This window comes from Chrysemys picta, chromosome 7, assembly GCF_011386835.1.
Source record: "Chrysemys picta bellii isolate R12L10 chromosome 7, ASM1138683v2, whole genome shotgun sequence".
Classification (NCBI taxonomy): Eukaryota; Metazoa; Chordata; order Testudines; family Emydidae; genus Chrysemys; species Chrysemys picta.
In genome coordinates this window covers 55,387,207-55,411,785 of record NC_088797.1, presented here as the reverse complement: position 1 = coordinate 55,411,785, position 24,579 = coordinate 55,387,207, and the positions used below count along the sequence as shown (strand labels likewise).

General features: G+C 43.7%; 1 protein-coding gene and 2 pseudogenes across 22 annotated transcripts in view; 1 reads left to right on the top strand and 2 right to left on the bottom strand.

The window, feature by feature from the left end:
- USP54 (ubiquitin specific peptidase 54) overlaps positions 1–24,579 on the top strand; it is a 236,926-nt gene that overhangs the window by 1,463 nt on the left and 210,884 nt on the right. Inside the window, exon 2 of one of the 22 annotated variants that reach the window (XM_065553288.1) lies at positions 15,389–15,447. The exons of 20 other annotated variants lie outside the window; for them this stretch is intronic. The gene's annotated coding sequence lies outside the window, so the exon portion shown is untranslated. Of the gene's footprint in view, positions 1–11,940; positions 12,029–15,388; positions 15,448–24,579 lie in introns of all 22 variants that reach the window. One more of the 22 variants, XM_065553287.1, reaches the window with a different exon arrangement.
- LOC112059976 (inner centromere protein-like) lies at positions 9,660–10,402 on the bottom strand (annotated as a pseudogene).
- LOC135972930 (inner centromere protein-like) lies at positions 10,938–11,504 on the bottom strand (annotated as a pseudogene).

Here is a 24,579-nt window from a genome sequence, read left to right as displayed (position 1 = left end):
CCGTGAAATGAGTACTAGCACTGGGGTGTTGCAGACCGCTGCTGTACAGCAGTTCTTATTCAGTGCTCAGGAGCAAAATAATCCCATGTTTTACACATTCACAAAAACATGGTTTTGTTTTTGGCTTTTATGGAACAGTAAAGATGCTCAGAATCTGACTTTTACAAGTGAGGGGAAAGCCACTAATAAACTACCAAGCTCTTTAAATCAGTTCCAGCATGACATGGAACCCATTTGCAGTAGTGAATTCAGCCCCTGAATAAGTGAGTGGAAATCAATGGGAGTTGTGTTTATACCAAGGCTGAAATGTTGCATGGCTCTAACCTGCGTTCAGATTGTAGGTGAGAAGAGTTATGTGTATGTTTAAGTCACGAATTTGGTGAGCTGCTAATAGTTAAAGGGGAGTCAGTAACAAACAAACAAATGAACAAAAAAGAAGTTCCACTAGCTAAGAACATCTGCTAGCAGGAGGGAATTTTGAAGTTAGCATCACTGCTGTTAAATGTTATTAGTTAGTAATTAATTCTTGATAAACGAAAGAAACAGAACTGCAGAATATGTTCTAGATTGAAAGAAACTGGTTTAAAAATAGAGGCTTTTTTCCTCCTTTTGCATTGAACCAAGGAATGAAAAAAATGGCTTTTCTGAAAGGGAGAAAGCTGTCTGACTTTGCAGGGTATGATTTTGTTTGAATCTGTTTTTTTCTGTGAGAAGATTATGGCTGTTTTTGGATCTTTGAGGATTAGAGTCCCAAGAATAAACCAAAACAATGCACTTCATGCGCTCAAAAAGTTACACACATGGTTTTCTGCTGCCTCAGTGAATGAGGAGAGAAGCTGTTATGGGTATTAAAGGGGTAGAAATGGGTGGTTGTGTATGTAAATTTTCAGGTAGCTTTTGGTATTACAGAGCAAACTAAGGTGCAGTAATTATGAAGATGTATACAAATTAAAAGGAAAATACAAAAAGAGTTTCCTTATATTATCTCTGGGGCAATTTGAAAGAAATAAGTATTTTTTAGAATAATTCTGAAAACCAAGTTTCTTTAAACATACATTCCTGTTCATTCTCAGAAAAGGAACTAAGACTGAAAGATTCCTTGCTGCTATAGATTGGATATGGAATAGCACTTGAATATAATTTAAAAATGATAAATGCAGAATTAACAATGACTGTTTTTCTCTCTAGAAGGAAAAGAAATTGTTGCAGTACTGAAAATTAAATTGGTGAAATAATGCATAACTTGAACAAGAAAGTTTTAAAATATAATTGACAAAGAACACACCATGAGCTAAAATAATTTGGAACTGGTCCATGTAGAGCAGCTCTCATTTAGGAGGTTAAACTAGTAATGGACAAGATCTCCAGATTGGACTCTCCAAGAACTCTGCTGCAGTACCTAAATTTGCGTTGCATATTCATTTCTATCGAATTAAATATTCGTCCTCCAGCTCTGTTTGCCTCTAGGTGGTGCCTGTCAGGCAGGTTTGGGTCACATTGCTCACTGAATCCTCTCCCGCCCCCCCCCCCCCAGTCAAACTTGCTTACAGTTACAGTCTTAGTAGAGAGTTGTGTAATTTTGTTTTGTTTACACTAGTGACCAGATGAAGGAGACTCTAGCTCAATACCCGGTAGCCAATTCAGGCAAAAACATGTTATGCCCTTCCTCCTTCTGTTTTGGGTTATGTAATGATGTTGGTCCATTTTGGGGCTAGACCACAAGTTCATTAAGATGGATAATGGAAATTTAAATCCTCTTTTATCCAACCCTCATGCTATTGAACATTAAACCTACTTACGTGAGTTTTAACGCAGAATACCCTGAATGGAGAAAGTGTTTTAGTTCAAGTTGGTAAGTGCTAAACACCTCACTATTACACTTTCAGGCTCTAATTAACTCTCAGTTCCTATGTTGCACTTATTTTTTGTTTTATTACAGTAGCTCCCTGTGATCAGGTGCCTGGGATGGGCCACACCGAGAATGCCACACTCAGGGCACACTATAAGAAACACAGCAGACAATCCCCAAAAACTAATCGTTTATTTTATGTTAGAGTCACCAAACCAATATCAAAAGAGCTTCTGTAGTATCACACTGGTTAACAAGAAGCCAAACACAGTACCCATTAGGCATTCCAGCCCTTGGCTCCAATCGAGGCAGATCTAATATAGTGATAAAAAAAAAAAGGAGAGAGTTATTGAATGGTTAGGAATCGTGTGTGTATGTGTATATGTGTGTGTGTATATATATATGTGTGTGTGTGTGTATACACACGATTTTTCAGTGTTCATAAAGCAGATTTGTAGCAGTAATGTTATATCTGCTAACTTGCAAAAGTTTTCTTGGAATTATCCCAACAGGACAGAATCCAAAGGCAGCTTAGATGTAAAGTCTGGTAGTCTTTCCATGCATTTTCCCTTTGCTTTCCCATCAGAAAGTCATTTTTCTGCAGAGAAGCGAAGAAATCTGTGGGGGACATAAATTTTGCGCATGTGCAGTGATGCAGAATTCCCCCAGGAGGAAAGGGAGCACTCTGATAAACAAAAGAGAAAACTTCGACAAGAACTAGAAGAAAAAGGAAAGCCCTTGCATAGGAGTAGTTTGCAGTTGATAAAGGCATCTGAAAATACTTCCAGCACCCATGAAGAAGTTACTGCAATAACTGGAAGGAGAAATATCTGCAGGCTGAGCAGCAGTTGGTGGGACTGCAGATGACCAAGCCAAGTTCTGAAACGTCCATGTCAGATACACGATTCACTCCTCAAAGACCCAAATAATTTAATGAACAAGCAATACCAAGATTTAACAGAAGAAATTCTTTGTTTTAACTAGGGGCAAATAGGACATTTTCAAAATGATTATGAGAATTCTCCTAACCCAGAGGTAGGAAAACTACAGCCCTAGGGCCCTACTCGGCCCTCCAGACCTTTTAATCCAGCCCTCAAGCTCCCGCCTGGAAGCAGGGTTGGGGTCTTGCCCCACTCTGCACGGCTCCCGGAAGCAGCGGCACGTCCCCACTCTGGCTCCTTTGTTGTGTGGTGTGTAGTTGCTGGTGAGTATTTGCTTCAGATTGGCGGTCCGTCTGTAAGCAAGGACTGGCCTATCTCCCAAGGTCTGTGGGAGTGAGGGATCGTCCTTCAGGATAGGTTGTAGATCCTTGATGATGCACTGGAGAAGTTTTAGTTGGGGGCTGTAGGTGACGGCTAGTGATGGTCTGTTACTTTCTTTGTTGGGCCTGTCTTGTGGTAGGTAACTTCCGGGTACCCTTCTGGCTCTGTCAATCTGTTTCTTCATTTCACCAGGTGGGTATTGTAGTTTTAAGAATGCTTGATAGAGATCCTGTAGGTGTTTGTCTCTGAGAGATTGGAGCAAATGCAATTGTATCTTAGAGCTTGGCTATAGACAACGGATCGTGTGATGTGGTCTGGATGAAAGCTGGAGGCATGTAGGTAAGTATAGCAGTCAGTAGGTTTACAGTATAGGGTGGTGGTTGTGACCGTCGCTTATTTTCACTGTAGTGTCCAAGTTTAGGTTGGATATTAGGAAAAACTTTTCACTAGGAGGGTTGTGAAGCACTGGAATGGGTTACCTAGGGAGGTGGTCCTTCCTTAGAGGTTTTTAAGGTCAGGCTTGACAAAGCCCTTGCTGGGATGATTTAGTTGGCAATTGGTCCTGCTTTGAGCTGGGGGTTGGACTAGATGACCTCCTGAGGTCCCTTCCATCCCTGATATTCTGTGATTCTTTGAATGCATCACAAGTAGTGATGGGGCGCTAGAGGACGAGAGCTGAGGAAGTGGTGTTCTAAGCCAGCCATAAAAATATTGACATACTGTGGGACCATGCGGGTACCCATAGCAGTCCCGCTGACTTGAAGGTATAAATTGTCCCCAAATCTGAAATAGTTGTGGGTGAGGACAAAGTTCGGCCACCAGGTTTGCCATGACATTATTGGGGATACTTTTCCTGGCAGCTTGTAGTCCATCTTGTGTGGAATGTTGGTGTAGAGCGCTTCTACATCCATAGTGGCTAGGATGGTGTTTTCTGGACGATCACCAATGGATTGTCGTTTCCTCAGGAAGTCAGTGGTATTTCGAAGATCACTGGGAGTGCTGGGAGTGTAGGGCCTGAGGAGAGAGTCCGCATAGCCAGACTATCCTGCTGTCAGGGTGCCAATGCCTGAGATGATGGGGCATCCAGGATTCCCAGGTTTATGGATCTTGGGTAGCAGATCGAATACCCCTGGTTGGGGCTCTAGAGGTGTGTCTGTGTAGATTTGTTCCTGTGCTGCTTCAGGGAGTCTCTTGAGCAAATGGTGTAGTTTCTTTTGGTAATCCTCAGTGGGATCAGAGGGTAATGGCCTGTAGAATGTGGTGTCAGAGAGTTGCCTAGCAGCCTCTTGTTCATATTCCGACCTATTCATGATGACGAAGGAGAGGCTGCTAGGCAACTCTCTGCTCTCCAGCTACTTTTCTATGGGAGTTGGGTTATTTAGGCACTGGAGAAAGGCAATGAAGTGAACTCTAGTTCACCCAAAGGTTACACATACACTGTCCCATCACTTTGAAGTTAACATTCTGTTTACTATGTATACACTATTTACTATACATACACCGGTAATCCAGTTACACTGATTAACATAAGGCAACTGCTGGTCACACATTATAACATGGATAGGTAAGCTGAAGACAATATATGTAATATTGTTAATTTCATACAGTGTCTCGCATCTTTGATCTTAAGGTTGACTGAACACAATCACATACATAATATAAAGGTGTGACACAGACCAGAAAGGGTTACATAACTACCAGGCTCATTGACCCAGATTCAACCTTTAAAGACACATTAAGCTATATGTAAATTGTAGTTAGGGCCATTTCATGTTAGTTAGACTAGAGCTTTGAAATGCAAACCTGTATTGTTAGAGAATTAGAGGTAATACTAATTGTATTTATTTATATAGAGTATATTGTTAGAGGTTAACAATGCAAGCAAACAGTTCCGTCTATCACTGTATCTGTTAATTCAGAGATCAAAAAGAAATGTTAACATTTAAATGAACTGTGAATGCAGTGATATCATTGTCTTAATTTCTCTTTGAAGTATATGATGAACTACCTGTAAATGGAGGGAGATAGGCAATTGCCTTATGTTAATCCACGTACCTAATTACTGGTGATGCTTAGGAAATAGGAGGTCTACTTCACAGCTAGGGTAATTGCCCATTTTTCACCCAAGGACTGCATGCTGTCAAGAGGCTGCCTGGGAACTGTATAAAGGGTTCTTGGGACCTGATCCTTTCATCTCAGATCTGCTTAAGCTTCATCAGGGGAAGTGTGAGACGAAAGACAGGTCTTCAGTTCCATCTGGATCACCCTGACATTGGACTGAACCTATGGACTAATTCTGAAAGAATTCTTTGCAACTCTAAAGTTCACCATCTCCATTATGAAACTGACTTAAGAACTCTATTCATGTCTGTATGTATAATGATCTTTTAAGCAATACTCTCTCTTTTCTTTTTTAATAAGTTTTAGTTTAGTTAATAAGAATTGGCTGTAAGCGTGTATTTGGGTAAGATTTGAAATATTTGTTAACCTGGAGGGTAATGTGTTCAATCCTTTGGGATTGGTAGAACTTTTTATATGATGAAAAAGATTTTCAGTAATCCTCATCATGTTTGACTTGGCTGTCTGGGTGGGAGCCCAAAGGCTGGGTTGCTTTAAGGCAACTGTATTTTTGGCTTCTGGGTAACCAGTAAGGCATTGTGGAGGCTGTTTTGTTGCTGGTTTGGTGAATCTAAGTATTAGAATAACCACCAATTTTGGGGATTGTGTGCCCCATTCTTTGCAGTTTGCCCTAATTGAGCAATCTCAGTGTGGCCCCTCTGGGATCCCGGTCACAAAAGGCAATTAAGACATGAAAGGGAATTAGCATCTATAAGTTAATTTGGTTACATTGTTACACTGCTAACAGTTACTCCTGGGGGAATTCAGCACCACTGTGTAATGCAGAATTTCGCAGAATTCCCTGTTTGCCCTGCAGAATATCTGGCTGCCACTGGACTCTGCAGAGGCCAGCTCACAGTGAGCGGAGTGCCCAGCCTGTTAGGGCTGGAGGTTGCACGCTCTTTGATCCTCATTCTCCCTGGTACAGGAGAGGGCCTGGGAGACTCAGCCAGCTCTGGCAAAGGGTGAGAAAGGACAGATCTGCACCACACCATGTCCCCCGTAAAGAAGTTGGGGGGAGTAAAGGTTCTGGGGTGTTGCTGTCTGGGCTGAGGGCTGCCCTGTAGCTGGGCTCTGTGGGGAAGGGGGTGCTTGTGTCTGGGGCCTGCCCCGCAGCTGGGCTCTGAGGGGAAGGGGGTATGGGTGTCTGGGCTCTTGGGGCCCCACATATCCCCCTCAAGCAGCCCCCCAACTGGAACTGGGTTGTTGTAGAGGTTTCTTTAACCCTCTAGTCCTGGATGAATCTTTTTGGCTGATGTCTGTATTGTTGACATAGTTCTTGACAGGTATTTTGAAATAAATTACCAAAATAATTGAAACTGGAGTGCTTATATTGTGTTATTTTGACAAATAAAATATGCAGAATTTTAAAATATTGTGCAGAATTTATAATTTTTTTGGCACAGAATTCCCCCAGGAGTATATGGGTACATAGACAAACACATTTAGCATCTATCCTTGATTTCTGTTACTATAAATGAATGGGTTAGGGATTGCTGGTCTAGTACATCTTGAAATTCAAATACAAGTGAATTATCCTGAAACAATTGTAATGCCTCTTGTTAAGTTGTTATGGGCCATACACAAGTTGGCTGGTCTCCCAGTGTCACATGCCCATAGGCCCTCATCAGGATCAGAGCTCTTGTATACTGGGTGCTGTGTAACCATATCGATATAGATATCGATATAGATATCGATATAGATATCGAGAGAGAGAGAGAGCATCTCTGCCATGAAAAGCTTACAGTATAACTAGACACGACACAACAAGTGATGCAACAAACAGAGCGAGGGAAAAGGGGATAAGAGGATGAGGTTATAATGGAAAGGTCACAGATATTCAGTTTTCTCATGTGCGTGTCTTATGGTTCAAAAATATAAAAACGAACTCTAGTATCTATTGATTCATTCATGTCTCTAGAACTATTTACTGTTACCATACTGTCCTCTTCATTTCCCCCCCAGTAGTTCATTCTAATGGAATTCCTGTCCATCCCCATTGCCCATCCATTCACCTGGCTGTCTACCCTATGTTCTACTTCTTTATAGGATTAATTTTCAACTAATTTTTTTCAATTTTTTTTTATTTCTTCCCTCACTTGAAACACTCAGTTTCCCTTTTGTCCTTCCTTCACCATTCAACCAGTTTGTCTTCTCTATCCATATCAACCCCAGAGTCACTCTGCTCTTCCCTCCCCAAAGACCATTCCCAGGTAAAAACTTGCTGTTTGTTGATGGATGTTATAGGGTAGAGTTTTGAGGAGGAGTTAAGCATCTGCTCAGGGGAAATCCTGCTGTTTATTTTAGGAGGACTGGGAATCTCAGCACAGTTCTCTTCCCCCTGCTGCTGCCACTCAGGTAGCAGCCAGTTCTCACCCCTCCAATATCCCCCAAGACTCTGGCTTCATCGCTGGGAGAGGGTGATAATGGTTCTCCTGCATCAAGTGGCTTTAGGTTGTGTGTGTGTGGGTCATCTGGGCGACGTACCTGTGAGGCACCTTACCTCAAAACTTTAATGGCAGTGTCATACGCTCTTTTATCGTCAGATCAGCACATTGAACTAACACAGTCTGTGCATGTGAATAGGTTGTCTGTGTTAATATTACTGAAGTTGTTGCTAAGGTTTTGTGTTAAAGTGCGCGTTAGAGGATGTTGGGGTATGTAGTGCTTTTCCGTAACTGTTGGAGATGGAGGTGAATGCCTTATGAAATGTTAATGTGTCATCTGTGCTGTTGTAGGCAATATGAACGTGGCAAGGAATGCAGAAGATTTTTCCCTTCACTTTATTTTGCCATGTTTCCAAGATTTTGGGTTGGTTGAGTGCACCCTGATGTGATCTTAATTGTTGGTAAATGAAGTTTATTTTTGTGTTAATAGAATGTGAAACTTCTAGTAGATCTTGGTCTCTGATGCATGGGAGAAGGAATATGGAGTAAAGATGAACTTGAAAGGCTAAGCTGACATGCAGGTGTCTGTGTGTCTTTTGCAACAGTTGATAACTTTGCCTGAAAAGTGCAGGGAGTTGCATTACCTGTATGGGAATTAATGTGTGTTGTCCCCAAATTTAGTAAGAGCACTGCAGACCTGTGGTGGACTGGATTTATGTTGTGGCGGTAAAAAGTCTTTCTGTCGTTGGCCATGAGTCCTTGTTTTAAATTCTGAAAGCAGTTTGATCGTATAGGGACTAATCATTAAATGTCAGTGTTTGAGTCACATGACCACACAAAAAAGCATTCCAAATTCATAATTTTTTTAAATTAGCATTTATATTATTTTGAGTTGTGACTAAATCCTTTCCTGAGTTGAGACTGTCTGCAGGAAGTTTTAAATGAAAATAGATTTGTTTCTGTTGTCGGTATTTCTGATTTACAATCTTTTAAACTGTAGCTTTTATACATAGACACTTTGCTTTGTAACAAAGGAGATGTTGGTTGTGAAATTCTAATGAGTTAGTATAGGTACCTGCTCCCCCACTTTTTCCTACAAACTTCTGCTTGATGAAATAGATTTATCACTGGATTAAAAACTGTGATAGATACAACTCGGTATATGGTAATGTGAAGTTTGTTTTAAAATCTCCAGTCCCCTGTCAGAAGGCAGCCCTGCCTAGAGTGCCCTCTTGCAGCAGGCCACAGCATGACAGACATGCCTGCCTCAGTTTCCCCCTTCAGATTCCCCCAGTAAATCCACTTCAGGCTCTCTTGCCTAAATAATGCACCTCCTTGGGGCCAGTTAATTACCAACGCATAGTTCACTGAATACTCAACAAAAGTCCCAAATATAGTCCATTTCCCACCTCTATTGTATATAATCCTCAAAACCCTGCTCTTCCGAGCAGGCAACCACACTGGCCCCTCTCATGGGAGTCCTTCTATACCATACTCTGGTGTTGTCCACCATACCCATGCTCCTCATCAGTCCTCTTCGGTAACACTGCCAGGACAGCCCTTCCAGCTAGAGTGCAACCCTGCTCTTCCCACCATGAACCCCATAGCCTCTTTGTTGGGGGAGCATCCCTCACTCCCCTGGCTCTCACTGCTCCCTTGGGTCCAACTCTTTGCTGTGGAGATTTCGGTGGGTAAGTCTCTCCGTTGCTCCCAGGCTTTCAGCCCTCTCTGGCCCTTGGCTTCAGCTCTCTGGCTTAGAGCCAGCAATCGCCTCCCACTGCTGCTCCTGTCCCTCCTGCCTTCAGTTATGGTGTTCTCTGTGCACTGTGTGTGCAAAGTCACGCTGATGGGGGTGGTTCAGCGCTCTCTGCAAAATGGCATTTTGTGCATGGCGTGCTCTGCGTGAGCCCTGGTTCCTCTTTCTTTACAGATTAAGCATAGCATATTGTCATAGGTCAGCTCCCCTGGAGCGGGCTCCTGCAGCCGGCTGTAGCATGACAAGCATGCCTGTCTCAGTTCTGTACTCTTCTTCATTTGCCCTTGCTACTTCTCCTCTCTCTTTTTCAGCATCAGCCCTTTGTGTCAGCATTCCTCCTCCAGCTGTAGCGCTTTCTGTTTTCGGGCCTCCTCGTCTTGTCTGTGCGGGGCCTCAGCATCTCTCATCTTCTTTACCTTCTCTGCCACCGTCTTCTCCCGCCTCTTCCTACTCTTCTCGTCAAACTGAGCAAATTTCTCTTCATCTGTCTTTTCTTCTCTTCCATCTGCTTCACCAATTTGTGAGTCTGGAGCACCTTCCATTGACACGTCTCCTATTTAATTTGATCTCCTCCAGTCGCCATCTTTTTCCTCCTCCAGCTTCTTTTCTGTGTGTTGATCAGCCTCCTGTTTCTTCTTCAAACTCTTCAGCCACTGCCGCTCCTTTTCAACTAACTCACCCTTGGGATTGGTTTGGAGCAGAGTGTGGCGTTTGATGAAAAGTTTCATTAAATCTACTTTGCCGCACAGCACCTCAGGCCATGGGCAGCTGTTTCTTTAGTACAGTATGTAAAAATGTCTTGAAAGGACAAGCAACCTTGCTGGCTGGGCAGGGAGGTGGGGGGTGGATTCTTTATTCTGGGAAGGGAGAGCCTACCATCCTTTGCTTGCTGCTCATCATACAGCTCATCTACAGCTTTCTTATAACTTTGGGGCTGTTGCTGAGCCTCATCGCTCTGAATAGAATTGCTCTCTGCTGCTTCCCTCCTGCTGCTCTGCTGCAAGGTTGATGATTGGTGTCTTCTTGTCATTTCAAAAGTGAAGGGACACCCTTGAGTTTGGGGAACCTCCTTAGAGGAAGGGGTGCTAAGTCCCAACTCAGTCCTGACTTTAACTGTTATTTCGTCATCCACAAGCCTCTGTGTGGACAGCTCATGTGGTTGGAGGCTAGAGATGACTTCCGAGCTGCCTTACTCTTGGATGTAATCTTGCTGACAGACTTCTGGATTGTGCTTTTCGTTTTGCTGGCCAGTGAGTACTTCTCTGCCAAGGAGGTCCTGTGGCTCATGGAGGTTCAGCCCAACAGTCTGTGGCGCACAGAGTGATAGTTTGATTTGAGCCTGTGGAGGTCCCTATGCTATCCTTAAAACGGGTGTTTACTGGTCCCGGGCTGCTTTCTGGCCCCTGAGCTGGAGGCTCCCTGTTTATATTGGGTTTATAGTAGGTGTATTTGCTATTTTTCCTTTAGCTGGACTCTAGCTTTCTCTTGTCCCTTTGGCCTCAGGAATTTCAGGGATCACCAGCACAAAGGCTTCCATCCCAGGTTTCTTGGAAGAGACATGTGAGCTAAGGACCGTGACCTGGGGACTTTTGCCCTTTCTCAAGGACACTTCTCTTCACATGTAACTCAGTACTATTTTAATCATTGACAATGATCTCTACTAAGGGGACCCTCCCTTCCACTCGCTGGACAGCTGACTTCTCAGGACGTACCTTGGTGTGTGTATCAGGTGATGTAACTTGGGATCATGTCACTCGTTGAGATGGGGATGCCTCTTCCCCCACAGCCCTGATTATTTCAGGTCCCCTTTTTTTCTTCAGAGTCTTTTGGAACATTGCTTAGAAGATGCTGTTTTAATACTCCTCCTCCTCCTTCTCCTTCTCCTTCTTCCTGATGGGGTCTTTGGTCTCATCCAGAACAATAGACAATTGCTTCTTCTGATGATTTCTCTGGGATGGTGTTTTTGTCATTTGCTCTGGTTCATCACTGAAGCTGCTGCTGAATATCTTGATGGCCTCATTGCAGATCTTGTGCAGCCAGACCAGGTCGGTGGTGTCCACCTGCTGCAGGAATTCAGACTGTTTGCAGTTACAGACTGCCAGCAGATGTATGGGGCCTGTCGCCTCCACCATGGTTCTATCCATCTGTCTACTGCTAGGCTGGTTGCTCTTGTGCTCTCTCAGACCAGGCCGGCTCCATGGTCCCTTCCTGGTCCTTGGCTTTGGCTCTCTAGCTTAGAGCCCACAGGCACCTTCTTCTGCAGCTGCTGCTTCTCCTGGCTTCTGCACTTTCCAGCCCTGGCTTGGGGATGTCATCCAGCAAACCTCACTTGTTGCTCAGCTTGCTTTCAGCCTTCCTCCAGGAAACACTCTTCCCTTCTCTGGGTCTCCTGCTGCCTCTGATGCTCCCTTATCCTTCATAGCTGCTTCTGATTGGCAAAGTGGAGCTGGATCTATTTAATTTAATTGGGCCAGCCACCTTGTGACACCCTCTTCTATAACTTTTATAAAATGACAAACTCAGTGCATTTGATAACCCTGGAGACTGAAGTCCTCTCTTTACCCACAGAACAAGTGTGCCATTGCAGTGGTGATACAAGTTTCGGTACATTGCTCTGATGCTGTCTTAGTGCTGGTCTGGAGTTGGCACCAAAGGGGTGAGAGGCTAGTTCTTTTTATATACCTGTTAAATCTGCTGAGATGAAACTGTCAGCAAGGATGCAAATTATGATGATGGTCTGTGTCCTTTAGGAATTGGGCTGAGACTAACTAATCATTTCACATAAATCACAGCTGTCAGATTTTAATAACTTTCCTTTACTACTGACAGAGGCTAGATTTGAACCAGTGATCTAGAGGTGAAAAGCTCTGTATTCCATTACCAATCCCCTGAGCCATCCATATGTTCCTTTACCTAAAATCCATGTAGTCCTCTTAAATAGAGTATGGGGTAAAAATCTGGTGTCACTGGCATTTGAGAATACTCTAACATTGTCCACCCCAATTGTCCACTGTGCGTGTGAGGGCATAGAAGTTAAATATAGCAACAATTTCTTACACACCAGGGTTTTTCGTCGTTGAAATCCAACCATGTGGCAAAACGCAGCTTTATCTTAAAACCATTAACTAAGAACCTATTGCTACCATTAATTGGAAAATGAATCCACAGCTCTTGTAAGTGGCATGCTGAGAGCTATTAACTTCACGCTCCTGCTAAGAAAACAAATTTCAATAAAATACTGCTAAGAGCAGCAAAATTGTACTAACACATCTGTCCATCATACCAAGATTTGTTTACTTATCTCTGGAGGCTTTTGAAATTGTGTTGTCATTTTTATTTGTCATCCATTATTAATGTTTACTGAATACAGTCGAGATGCTTGGTCCTGTAAAAAGTACAGTAGAAGACAGTTTCTTTTTCATGGAGTTCATAAGCAAGGTTAGACAGAACAGTTTGGACACACAAACTGGGTTCATCTCAAAGCAGAGTAAATAATAGTATTGACCTTGCAATATGCAGACTGTTTCAGCAGCTTGCAAGATTGGGCACAAATTCCATTTAAAAAAAAAAAAAAAGTGGGTTAAACACTTTCATGATCATCTAAATTTTCATCCTTTTTGAGATAAAATTTCTCAGCAAATGGCTTAGCAAAATTCACCGTTCAGAAAAATGTAAATGCTGTACTCTCATATTTATACTGAGTTTGGTAAATTATTAAGAAGTTACCTTTTACATTTACTTTTTTCTTTTTCTTTTTGTTGTTTTTTTGCCTTTTACAAACTCCCAACCAGCACCTTCCTCTTTTCTTGGATTATATTATACCTGTTTTGACATGACAGTATTTTCCTCTTTCCCATAACATTTGTTGCTCTCTTTCTTATGTGTCTGAAGGAGTTTGTCAGTCTTGGTTTTGTCATTTTGCTGCCCATTTTATTTTATACCACTTGTTTCCTAGGGATATTTTTATTAACCTGTATAGGGGTTGAGTCCACATTGATATCCAGAGGTAAAGGAATCCATTTCTCAAAGCTCGTTGGGAGACTAAATATGAACGTTCTTTTCTCTTGCTCTACTCAGTGTTCAAATCCGAAGTTTTAACATTTTATTTTCTTTAGTTGTATATGTGATCTGTATAATTTGTGAGTAATTCTGATCTACAATGCTGCCTCTGTGTTTATTATGACTCAAAACATTTAATTCCAACTATTATCTATCAAATTTAGCACAAAGAAGTTCCATTAACTCCCTGGATGAAATTGCTGTACTTGTACATCGCTTTTAGTGTTTTTAGGCTTAGAATTCACTTCTAGAGAATTGCCAGAAAATAGCTCAAAATGTTTTCAGTGAAAATTAAGAAATAAGGCTACTAAAGATGTCCTGATCTTTTGGTCAGTGACGGTGGAAAAGATAGGTGAAAGAAGATATTAGAATGTTGTTACTGATGAGACTTGAGTCTCACTGTTGCTGTCTGTTGGGAGTATGATAAGATTTGAGTAGGTAGTATTTTTCTTCACCTGTATTTGAATTCTTTCTGGTGATGTGATGGCAACTATTCTTTCTTATCTATATATTGCTGTTAACTCCTGGCTACCTGAGAGGCTGGTTTTCTTTCTGTATTTTTCCATGATAGATGAGATGTGTGGATTTGATCAACTTTGCAGTCTCCATGTTTAAAAGTCTGGTGGATAATAGATGCCTTTGCTGTGGATTTTCTCTTTTTACCATGCCTTTGAGGAATTGTGAGCCGTGTTTATGGGTGCATTATGTTGTTCTTGTGGAGTGGTACTTTTTTTTTTTTTTTTTTTTTTTTAGTTTGGGGAGTTTCAATTTAAGAAATTGCACCTTAATGTCTTCAGCACACATGCATTTTTATAATCTTATAAAATAAATATGCATGCCACTGCAGAACATGCCAAAAAAATAGCAAACCCTTGGCCCAAAGAGTTAATAATCTAAGACAGAAGCAGGTATGATAATGTACAACAAACACACAGTGAACACAGATTGGTATCTCATAGCTATCCTATTTCATGGGGTAGTTGGAGTTTCAGAAGATTTTTTTAAAGGTTAGAAGGACTCCCATATGCTTATTGGGAGACAGCCCCAGCCTTATCGGGTGGTGTGGAAAAAAAGTACAAAATGTGGAGTGAGTGAAAGAGATGGTTGTAATCAGGTGAGAAGCCTGTGTGAAATATAGGGAAACCTTACAGATTCACTAAGCTTTCATATCTACATCAGCCCTTGTTCAACAAGTTAAATATCTTCTAATATCAAGTTTGTATTTTGGAAGGTTTGGTTTCTGATCTGTAAATCTCAATGGATATTTGTGGTAGCCAGTATTGGATGGTTCTCCTTGCTCTTTTTTTTTTTTTTTTTTTTCCTTCTAGAATTTTGTGAATGACTTTTCCTTTTTAGCCAAAAAAAAAAAAAAAAAAAAAAAAAGAATGAACTAAAAATACACAAAAGTGACTCAGAAATACCAGAGACAGCTTGTAGAGGAATTTTTTTTCTATTAACATTTTATGGAAATGCCCAAAGATAAAAATACTTTGGGAAACTGCCAATAAAGTGTGACACAAAGCATGAGATGCCAGGAGACTTTCTGGTGTTCCTCCCGGGATTTCCAGTAGAGAAAGTGTATAAAGTGATCAATAAACAACTATGAATGCATTTGTTAGCATAGCAGTACATGTGCAGTCACTATGACACAGAAACAGATCCAGACTAACACGGCTACCCCTCTGATACTATCTCTATGCTAATTTACCTGTCCAGTATTTTATATAATTTGGTAATGGGTACTATAGGAAGCTCATGGATAAATATTTCTGGAATGTAGAAAAGAATCACCAACAGTACATCAGTGTACTTGATGTGGTGATTTTATATATTTTTGTTATATTTAAATCCGAAGAGGAATGGAAAAGAATGCTTACACCCCCAAAATTTTTTAGTTGGAACTTAATTGTACCTAAGGATGCATAATAGTTTTCATTCTCTAACCACTGCTTTTCAGTTGCTCCTAACTCGTTGAAATTTTCCAGACTGAGTCTTTGCCCACAGATGAATCTTTCGGTAAGTTTCACAGAAAACATATTTAAATATTTTTGAATAAGACGAGCGTGTGTAAGGGGAAGGAGATGGGGTGGATGGAGAATACTTATTTCCTGTTACAGAAACATTCTGGCAACTTGTCTTTTTTTTTTTTTTTTTTTTTTCCCCCCCCTTCTGGACTAGCTGAGGTTTAAAAGTTGGCATGGAAAATAGCCCTCATTGTGGAAAAACACACTTTTGAATGGCATTCTTACTTTTTTGAGGAGAAGGTTTTATTTCTAGGGGGAGCCAGTGACTGAATATGTACAAAGGTTCTGAAAAGAGTTCAGAGACATGGTGGAGGTGGTTCAAACTAACCTCACTCACAGCTGAGCGGACAAAAGGCGTGGTTTAATAAATGTGCTTTTTTGAAGTAGGGGACTTGGTGTTGGTGCTTATCCCTGTGGAGAATATCAAAATGCAAAACTCATGGGAGGGACCTGTTGAAGTGTTAGAAGAGGGGAATTAATGTACGTATGTTAAAAGGCCTCCCACTAAAGCAGTCCTGCAGTTGGTACATATGAATAGGCTTAAAGCTTACCACAGTCAGCAACCAATGGTAAACATGATTTGTTGTGTTGAAGGAGAAACTGAGGCATCATACCTCATTGATTTGATGGCTGAATGCCAAAGTGATTGGCTACTTTTAAATATTGAGCCTATGGGTTAATGCTAGCTGAAAAGTTGGAGGTAATGTCTGTGCTGCAAGCATACAAGCAAGTATTTTCCAGCAAGGACTCGTGATGATTCATTTAAATGATCATGTGCCCACTCAGACCTACCGTACCATTGGCAAGGTGCAAAAGCAAATTCAAACATGGGGGGTGATTAAAGAGTCTGGCAGGCCCTGGACATCGCCAGTTGTCTTGGTCCCTAAGAGATAACTGTAACATTTTGTGTTTATTATAGAAAACTCAGTGCTGTCATTGTTCTAGATGCATATGCTGTGCTCAGAATTGATTAAATGCTTGATATTTTGAGCAAAGCTAGACTTAGCATGTCTGACCTTGTGAAAGGTTAGTGGTAGATCCCTTTAGATGAAGATGCACAGAAAAAACTACTTTTATTACTGATACGGGATTGTATGAGTTCAAAATATTACCTTTCAGATTCATTAGTGCAGGAGCTACTTTTCAGAGGCGGGTGAGCTGAGTGTTAAATAGATTGCAGGACTCCACGGGGGGCCTATTTTTATCATTTTGCAATTTTTAGCAGCTCTTCGTCAAATCATATGAAACACCCTGGAATTATACAGTTAAAACTCAGAGATGTAGGTCTGACTGTAAAGGCATCTAAATGTAAAATTTGAGCAGCCAAAGTTCCATACATGAGACATTGGGTAGGGGGTAGTCAGATCTCTCCTGATCCCTTGAGGAGAAGCTATTGTTAATTGGCTTGTGCCTCTAACCAAAAAGCAGGTCCAGTCTTTTATAGGCTTAGTTAACTACTACCGCCGATTTGTGTGTGAGTTTGAAGCTATTGTGGCTGCAATCACAGAATTGTGTAAAAAGACAAAGCCAAACAAAGTTGTGTGGACAATGACCTGTCGAGGATTTTGATTCCTTGGAGGTCAGATTGCTGTGGGACATAGCAAGAACCAATTCAAGGTTGTTAGTGGCATTCCTGAAGTAGCTGCAGATGGTGGAACATTACTTCTGGGCTGAGAAACTAGCACTGACTGGTGGGATCACATCACAATGCAGGCTTGGGATAGCAAGGAGTGATTGTACAGCTCTCCGATGCAGTACACAATGATACTTTGTATTCCTTGCATTTTTCGATGAGCTGCCGAATTGAGTGGATGTGATCAATTGTTGGGTACCCTGAGCGGAAACAAGCTTGTTCTCTGCTTTCGTGCATTTCAAGATCCTTCTTAATCTGATTGAGTATGATGCAGGTGAAGACCTTATACACTTGTGAGAGGAGTGTGATTGTATGGTAGTTGCTTAATTCTTCTGGATCACCTTGTTTCATCAATAGTATTGTTTTCGATTTCTTCCATGCATCTGGAACTCACTTGCTATTGATGTAAATGGTGAACCATTGCTCCAACGCTTTGAAGAAAGTATCATCCTCTGCTTTGAGATATTCTGGCCAAAAATATTCCCTCTCTTTGTTATGAACTGTATATTCAATTTCCCGGGAGTTGTGTTTTCCTGCCCTCCTACCTACTCATCTCCTCTGCACCGGAAGCCACTTAACAGTTTATATCTATGTGGTTGATGTTCAAACCCCTTCATTTCTACATAGCTGACTCAAACAATGCTAGAAAAGAGAGATCCTTATCCCAGTATGCTGTTAGCTGTCCAGAGGCACATTTCAAGATTTTGATGGACCTCTGGCGTGACTTCAGTAAGCCCCACTATTTTGGGAGATGTACCCAGAATCAACATTATTCCAAGAGTGTGACAGAGGAGGGGAGAAAAAGTATGGCTACATTGCGATTAAAAATGCTGTGGCACCAAGAATCAGCAGATTTGGGCTGTGGGGCTATAAAAGTGCAGTGTAGACATTCAGGCTCAGGCTGCAGCCTGAACTGCGAGACCCTTGCCCATTGTGGGATCTCAGAGCCCAGACTTCAGCCTGAGCTTAAACATTTACATCTGACCTGAGCCAGCCGTGGCTATGCCATGGGTCTTTTATTGCAGCGTAGCCATACCTGGAGGGCATGTACCGCAAAGCAAAAGATGCCAATGGAATGTTTGGAACTCACCCTCAACCTGCTTCTACTCCGAGGAATCTGACCAGGTGTTTAGCACTGTCTGCCTGACAGGGTTTTGAGACTTGCATGGTCTTATTTTTGGACCAGCGGCAGAGAGACAGGGCAAGATGGAGTGGTTCTTGAAATAATTGACTATCACACATCACTATGGAATTTTGCATTTTTAAAAAATGAACCTGCAGATTAAGGCATTTAAAAATCTATAGGACAGTGTTCTTGACATACAAAAATGTTTTGAGTATTTTTTCCCATTATGTATCAAGAAAGCAGTGGCATTCATCATAACTTTCATGGGTGGATGCTACTTTATTGGGTACAGTTTCCATGCACAAAACTCCCTGGCCTGTGGAATTCATTTTAATTCTCTGTGTCAATACATTACTATGCAGTGTCTATAAACATCAGACAAGGTTCTTTATTCTGCCCCCAGTTTGTGTCCTCAGCAGGGCCAGCATTGCAGATGTTTTATTTATTTATTCTTACTCCTAATAATCCTGACTGTACACACCCTTTCCATGCTTCTGGGAAGTCTATAGTTACTACAATATAGTTAGTGTTTTGTAGCTGATGGATTGACTGTTATGTTGAATGAAAGCTTTCCCAAGGGCCACTGTTTGTTTCTTCAATAGAAAAATGAGTGAAATGGCTAGTTATCTATAAGCTGTATCTTGTGTGTTGTTAGCATACTACAGTAATTTAAATCTGCATTTGCATTATTGCAGACGAGAATACAGACTTCCTCATTGGTTTTGGAAATTCCCTTGTTTAGCAGTTCTGATGCTAGTTTCTATTGTAACAAGTAATTGCATCAGCTGTGGCCTGTCTGCTCTCTGGCAAGCCACACGTAAATTCTGTGGCATGGTCTGTGGTTCCTCTGGCACTCTGTTGAAATCTGAGGCGCAGATGGGAGTCTGCACTTTCAGACACATTTAAAAAATTGGGATTTTTTGTTTAAGTAAATATTAAAGTGAACAATACCATTGGTATTCCTTGTTTGTTTTGATATTGTATTCAACTTATTTTACACTGCCCTAGAATTTTCAATTTGTCATGGATGTTTGTATTAATTCATAATTGCATTGTAGATGCTGCTTTGTGGTAATGTGGAGGTTCTGACAATTGGGTAACTGCTAGTTGGGATCCTTTGCACCCACAAAATGGTGTAAGGATGTTTGTGGGCAGAGGAGAGGGCTTTGGCAGTCTGCCACTCAGGAGACATTTGAGGTTCTTAATACTGAGGAGGAGCTATATCTCTTCATTCCTTCTATTTTTTCTGGGCAGGCTCAGAATGTCACGCTGTCTGAAGCGGCTCACGACTGAGAGTGCCAGCCTCTGGGTAGACTGTCAAAAAGCAGGGCAGAAACTCCACACTGGTGGTATGTTCTATAATTAGATTTCACCAACTCGGTAACAAATGTGAGCTCCTGAAGCACTATAACAGTCTTATTGTGGAGTCAATCAGACTGGAGTGCCCAAGCGGACTATCTTGCTTCCCATGCAAGCTGGACTGATAGATAGTTGGTTGCCATGTACCAAGATCACAAAAGATTTAGGTTGCTTCCAGTCCCAAGAGACCAGTCCAATTTGTACCTCAGATCTCACACCAAAAACAAAACTTGTAGGTATCCTTTAAAAAGTGGAAGTTAAATCCCAGTAAGGAAAATGGAAAGGAGCATAAACTCTGGCAAATGAAGAGTAAAAATATAATTAGGAAGGCCAAATAAGAATGTGAAGAACGGCTAGTCAAAGACTCAAAAAGTAATAGCAATTTTTTTTTAAGTATATCAGAATCAGGAAGCCTGCTAAACAATCAGTGGTGCCACTGGACGATCGAGATTATAAAGGAGCACTGAAGGACAATAAGGCCCATGTGCCTGTCTCCCCCACCCACCCATCCGATCCCAACCCACTTCCTGCCCCCAACTGCCCCCCTCAGAAGCCGCAACCTATCAACCCCCCCACTCCTTGTCTCCTGACCACCACCTCCCGAGACCCCCCCCCCCACCCTAACTGCCCCCCAGGAGCAACCCCCTACCCAACTCGCCCTGCTCCCTGACCCCTGACTCCCGACCCCATCCACCACCGCCCCGACAGATCCCCAGAACTCCCACGCCTACCCAACCACCCCCTCCAGAACCTCCGCTGCCTCCAACTGCTCCCTGCCCCTTATCCAACCCCTCCTCTTAATCCCGGCCCCCTTACCATGGTGCTCAAAGCGGCAGGAGCTGCCGAGCTGCCCAGAGCACTGGTGCCGACGGCGCGGCGTGCTGGGGCTCTGCGAGGGGGGGGGGGAGTCGGGAAGGGGCCGGGGGAGCCTCTCCAGGTGGGAGCTCAGGCGGGCCGGATGTGGCCCGCGGACTGGAGTTTGCCCATCTGCTGGCCCCTTTACAACCGGTTCTACACCGGCTTCTAAATTTAACAACCAGTTCTTGTGAATACTCTTTGTGAACCGGTGCGAACCAGCTCCAGCTCACCACTGATACAGTGTACTTAGATTTTCAGAAAGCCTTTGACAAGGTCCCTCACCAAAGGCTCTTAAGCAAAGTAAGTTGTCATGGGATAAGAGGGAAAGTCCTCTTATCGATTGGTAACTGGTTAAAAGATAGGAAATGGTCAGTTTTCAGAATGGAGAGAAGGAAATAGTGGTGTCCCCCAGGGATCTGTACTGGGACCAGTCCTATTCAACATATTCATAAATGATATGGAAAAAGGGGTAAACAGTGAGATTGCAAAATTTGCAGATGATACAAAACTACTCAAGATAGTTAAGTCCCAGGCAGACTGCAAAGAGCTAAGAAAGAGATCTTGGAGTCATTGTGGATAGTCCTCGGAAAACATCCACTCAATGTGCAGCAGCAGTCAAAAAAGCAAACAGAAAGTTGGGAATCATTAAGAAAAGGATAGATAATAAGACAGAATAAGACAGAAAATATAATATTACCGCTATATAAATCCATAGTACGCCCACATCTTAAATACTGCGTGAAGCTGTGGCCGCTTCATCTCAAAAAAGATATATTGGAATTGGAAAAGGTTAAGAAAAGGGCAACAAAAATTATTAGGGGTATGGAACAGCGTCCATATGAGGAGGAGAGATTAATAAGAATGGGACTTTTCAGCTTGGAAAAGAGACACCTAAGGGGGGGGTATGATTGAGTTCTATAAAATCATGACTGGTGTGGAGAAAGTAAATAAGGAAGTGTTATTTACTCCTTCTCATAACACAAGAACTAGGGATCATGAATTGAAATTAATAGGCAGCAGGCTTAAAACAAACAAAAGGAAGTATTTCACTCCTTTCTTATCTCTGAGGAGCTGACTTCCCAGACTCATAATGTATTTCCATAACATATAGCAAAACCTCATAGCTTCATATACAATGAAGACACATATGTTTCAACAAGATGTTAATGTTCAACAGATTGTAACTTTTCAAATGATATCTCACAAGGGATACCTTGTCCAAAACACATCATCCAACAACAGTGGTGAATACGTGGGTACAGGGGGTACGGTGTGTCACAAGAGTCCAAACAGCAGAGAGATGAAAAATCTTCATGTCAATTATCTTTATTTTCTTCTTCCAAGATTCAAGCTGATGGGACTACCTTTCTTGCACATAGCCTCTTCATGGGTATGAGAAGGCTGTTAATCCAGTCTTTGTATCATGATGTTCCATTATAGCCCATTTAATTTTGATAGTCCTCCTTGGTGGGCGGGGAACCATGCCTCCTGCCTGGGTTCACAAGTCCAGAGCAGGCATTTTTACACTTATAAATCAAAACTTATATTTCTTCTTTGAGTGCTTGGTCATGTGTATTCCATGTTAGGTGTGTACACGCTGCAGCACCGTTGCCAGAAATTTTTCCCAGTGGTATCCATAGGGCTGGCTCTGACATTCCTTGGAGGCCTGTGCTAATGTGTTGTATAAGGGGAACTGCCGGCCCCGTGCCCTCTGTTCCTGCTTACTGCCCATGACAGTTGCTGGAATAGTCTTCCTCTCTTGCATTTGTAAGGCTTTTCCAGTGGCTACTGTATTGTATTCTGTAAATAGTTAAGTTAGGGTACGTCCAGACTACCCGCTGAATCGGTGGATAGTAATCGATCTATCGGGGATCGATATATCGCGTCTCGTCTAGATGTGATATATCGATCTCCGAACGCGCTCCCGTCGACTCCCGAACTCCACCAGTGCGAGCGGCGGTAGCGGAGTTGACGGGGGAGCCGCGGCCGTTGATCCCGTGCCGTGAGGACCCAAGGTAAGTCTAAATAAGTTACGTCAACTTCAGCTACACTATTCCCGTAGCTGAAGTTGTGTATCTTACATCGACCCCTCCCCTCCTCCACCCCCCCCGTGTAGACCAGCCCCTAGTTAAGAGTTAGCATGCCCCATTCCCCAGGATTGAAGCCATGTGCAGCCTGTGCTAAACCCATGCCAGTGAGCAATCCCCATTCCAGCTGTTTTAAGTGCTTGTGGGGAGGCTTATGTGCGGGATAAGTGCAGGATCTGCTAGAGCAGGGGTCAGCAACGTTTGGCATGCGGCTCGCCAGGGTAGGCACCCTAGCGGGCTGGGCCAGTTTATTTACCTGCTGACGCGGCAGGTTCGGCCAATCGCGGCCCCCAGTTGCCGCGGTTCGCCATCCTGGGCCAATGGGGGTGGCGGGAAGCAGCGCGGGCTGAGGGATGTGCTGGCCGTGGCTTCCCGCCGCCCCCATTGGCCTGGGACGGCGAACCGCGGCGACTGGGGGCCGCGATTGGCCGAACCTGCCGCGTCAGCAGGTAAATAAACTGGCCCAGCCCGCTAGAGTGCCTACCCTGCCGAGCCGCGTGCCGAACGTTGCCGACCCCTGTGCTAGAGCTTCAAGCCACATTCTCAGGATAGGGACATTGGGTTGAAAGCCCTTCTGATGGAAGCTGCGCTTCAACCGACCTCTGAGCTGGGCCACTTGGAATCATTACCGAGCACGTTGGCTTCAGTGCACAGCGCTCCACTGGCACTGGAGCCCCTTCAAAGCTGTTAGTCATCCCCAGCACTGAAGAAGCTGCATAAGAAGTGCACTGACAGAAGGTGCTCCCCAATGCTGAAAGCGGACCAGAGAGACTTGAGGAGCAAGATGTGACCTGTGCAGGGCCACTCGCCTTCCCTGCAAAGGTGGGCATCGGCAGAGTCCATTCCAACCAGGTATGTGCACGCCACGTGCATGCCAGCCGGAAGATTTTCCCTTAGCAGTATCCATAGGGTCGGCCTGGGCGCCCCCTGGAGAGGCGTCTTCATGGCGCCCAATATAGGGCCTTGCTGACCCTCCACCCCCTCAGTTCCTTCTTACCGCTGGTGACAGCTAGCTGGAACATCGCTCGCTCCTGTAGCAAGTGCTTTAGCATATTGTGTGTATATAGTTTCTCAGTTAGTTATTAATTGTTCTTTATAGTAGTAGTTAGTTGTTTTGGGGGGTCCCCCCTGACAACGTTTTCCCCTTCTGGGGTATGCCTGAGTCTCCAGGGTTTAAACTCTGCAAGGACTGTGGTAAGTTTATGCCTAAGAGTGATCCTCACTCTTCCTGCTTGCGGTGCCTTGGAGAGAGTCACCAGGAAGAGAGGTGCCGTATCTGTAAGGGTTTCTGTCCCAGAACCCTCAAAGACCAGGAACAGAGACTCAAACCTTTGTTGATGGAGGCAGCGTTAAGGCCACACTCTGACCCAGGACCTGCCAAACCGGCACCGAGCACGTTCTTATTTGGCGCCGGAGCACTGCGCGTCGTGGTGCACGAAACGGCACCAGCTAAGGACTCTAAGGCCCCCTGGCACTGCCACAGCTCGGGCCATAAGAAGTCCACCTCAGTGCGGCACTGCTCTCAATCCCCGGTGCCGGTAAAGAAGACCGGAGAGGGGTCGGTCCCTGCAATTGAAACCTAAGGGGCCTGCGGCGTTGAGTACATCAGGACAGACCGCCTACTCCCTGCAACCTTCCAGGGTCTTGTCGACTCTTGCCCTGGCTGGGGTCCAGTCGAGTCTGAACCCTCCTCGGTCACTGGATTGCCAGGGTGACATACAGCTCCCATCTACGCTGGAGGCGTTCAAAGTGGCCAGAGACCTGATGTCCCTCCCGGTGCTGTCCTCCCCTCGGAGGAGGGACAAGTTGCTGGTGATCGCGTGCCCTCCATTCCACTGTAGGGGCAAGCAAGCCATGATGGCCCGCTGCTCTCCGTCCCTGGCGCCCCCGGCACCGCCCGTGCAGACAGAGGGGCCACACCGTTCCCTGGCCTCATGGCACCACTCGCCAGCGACCCAGGGTACAGCTCCTCCATGATTTTCCTACTTGGAGACCTCAGAGTCGGAGGCGGACTCTTATCGCTCCAGCAGATCACGGAGCAGGAGGTCCAGGTCACGCTGG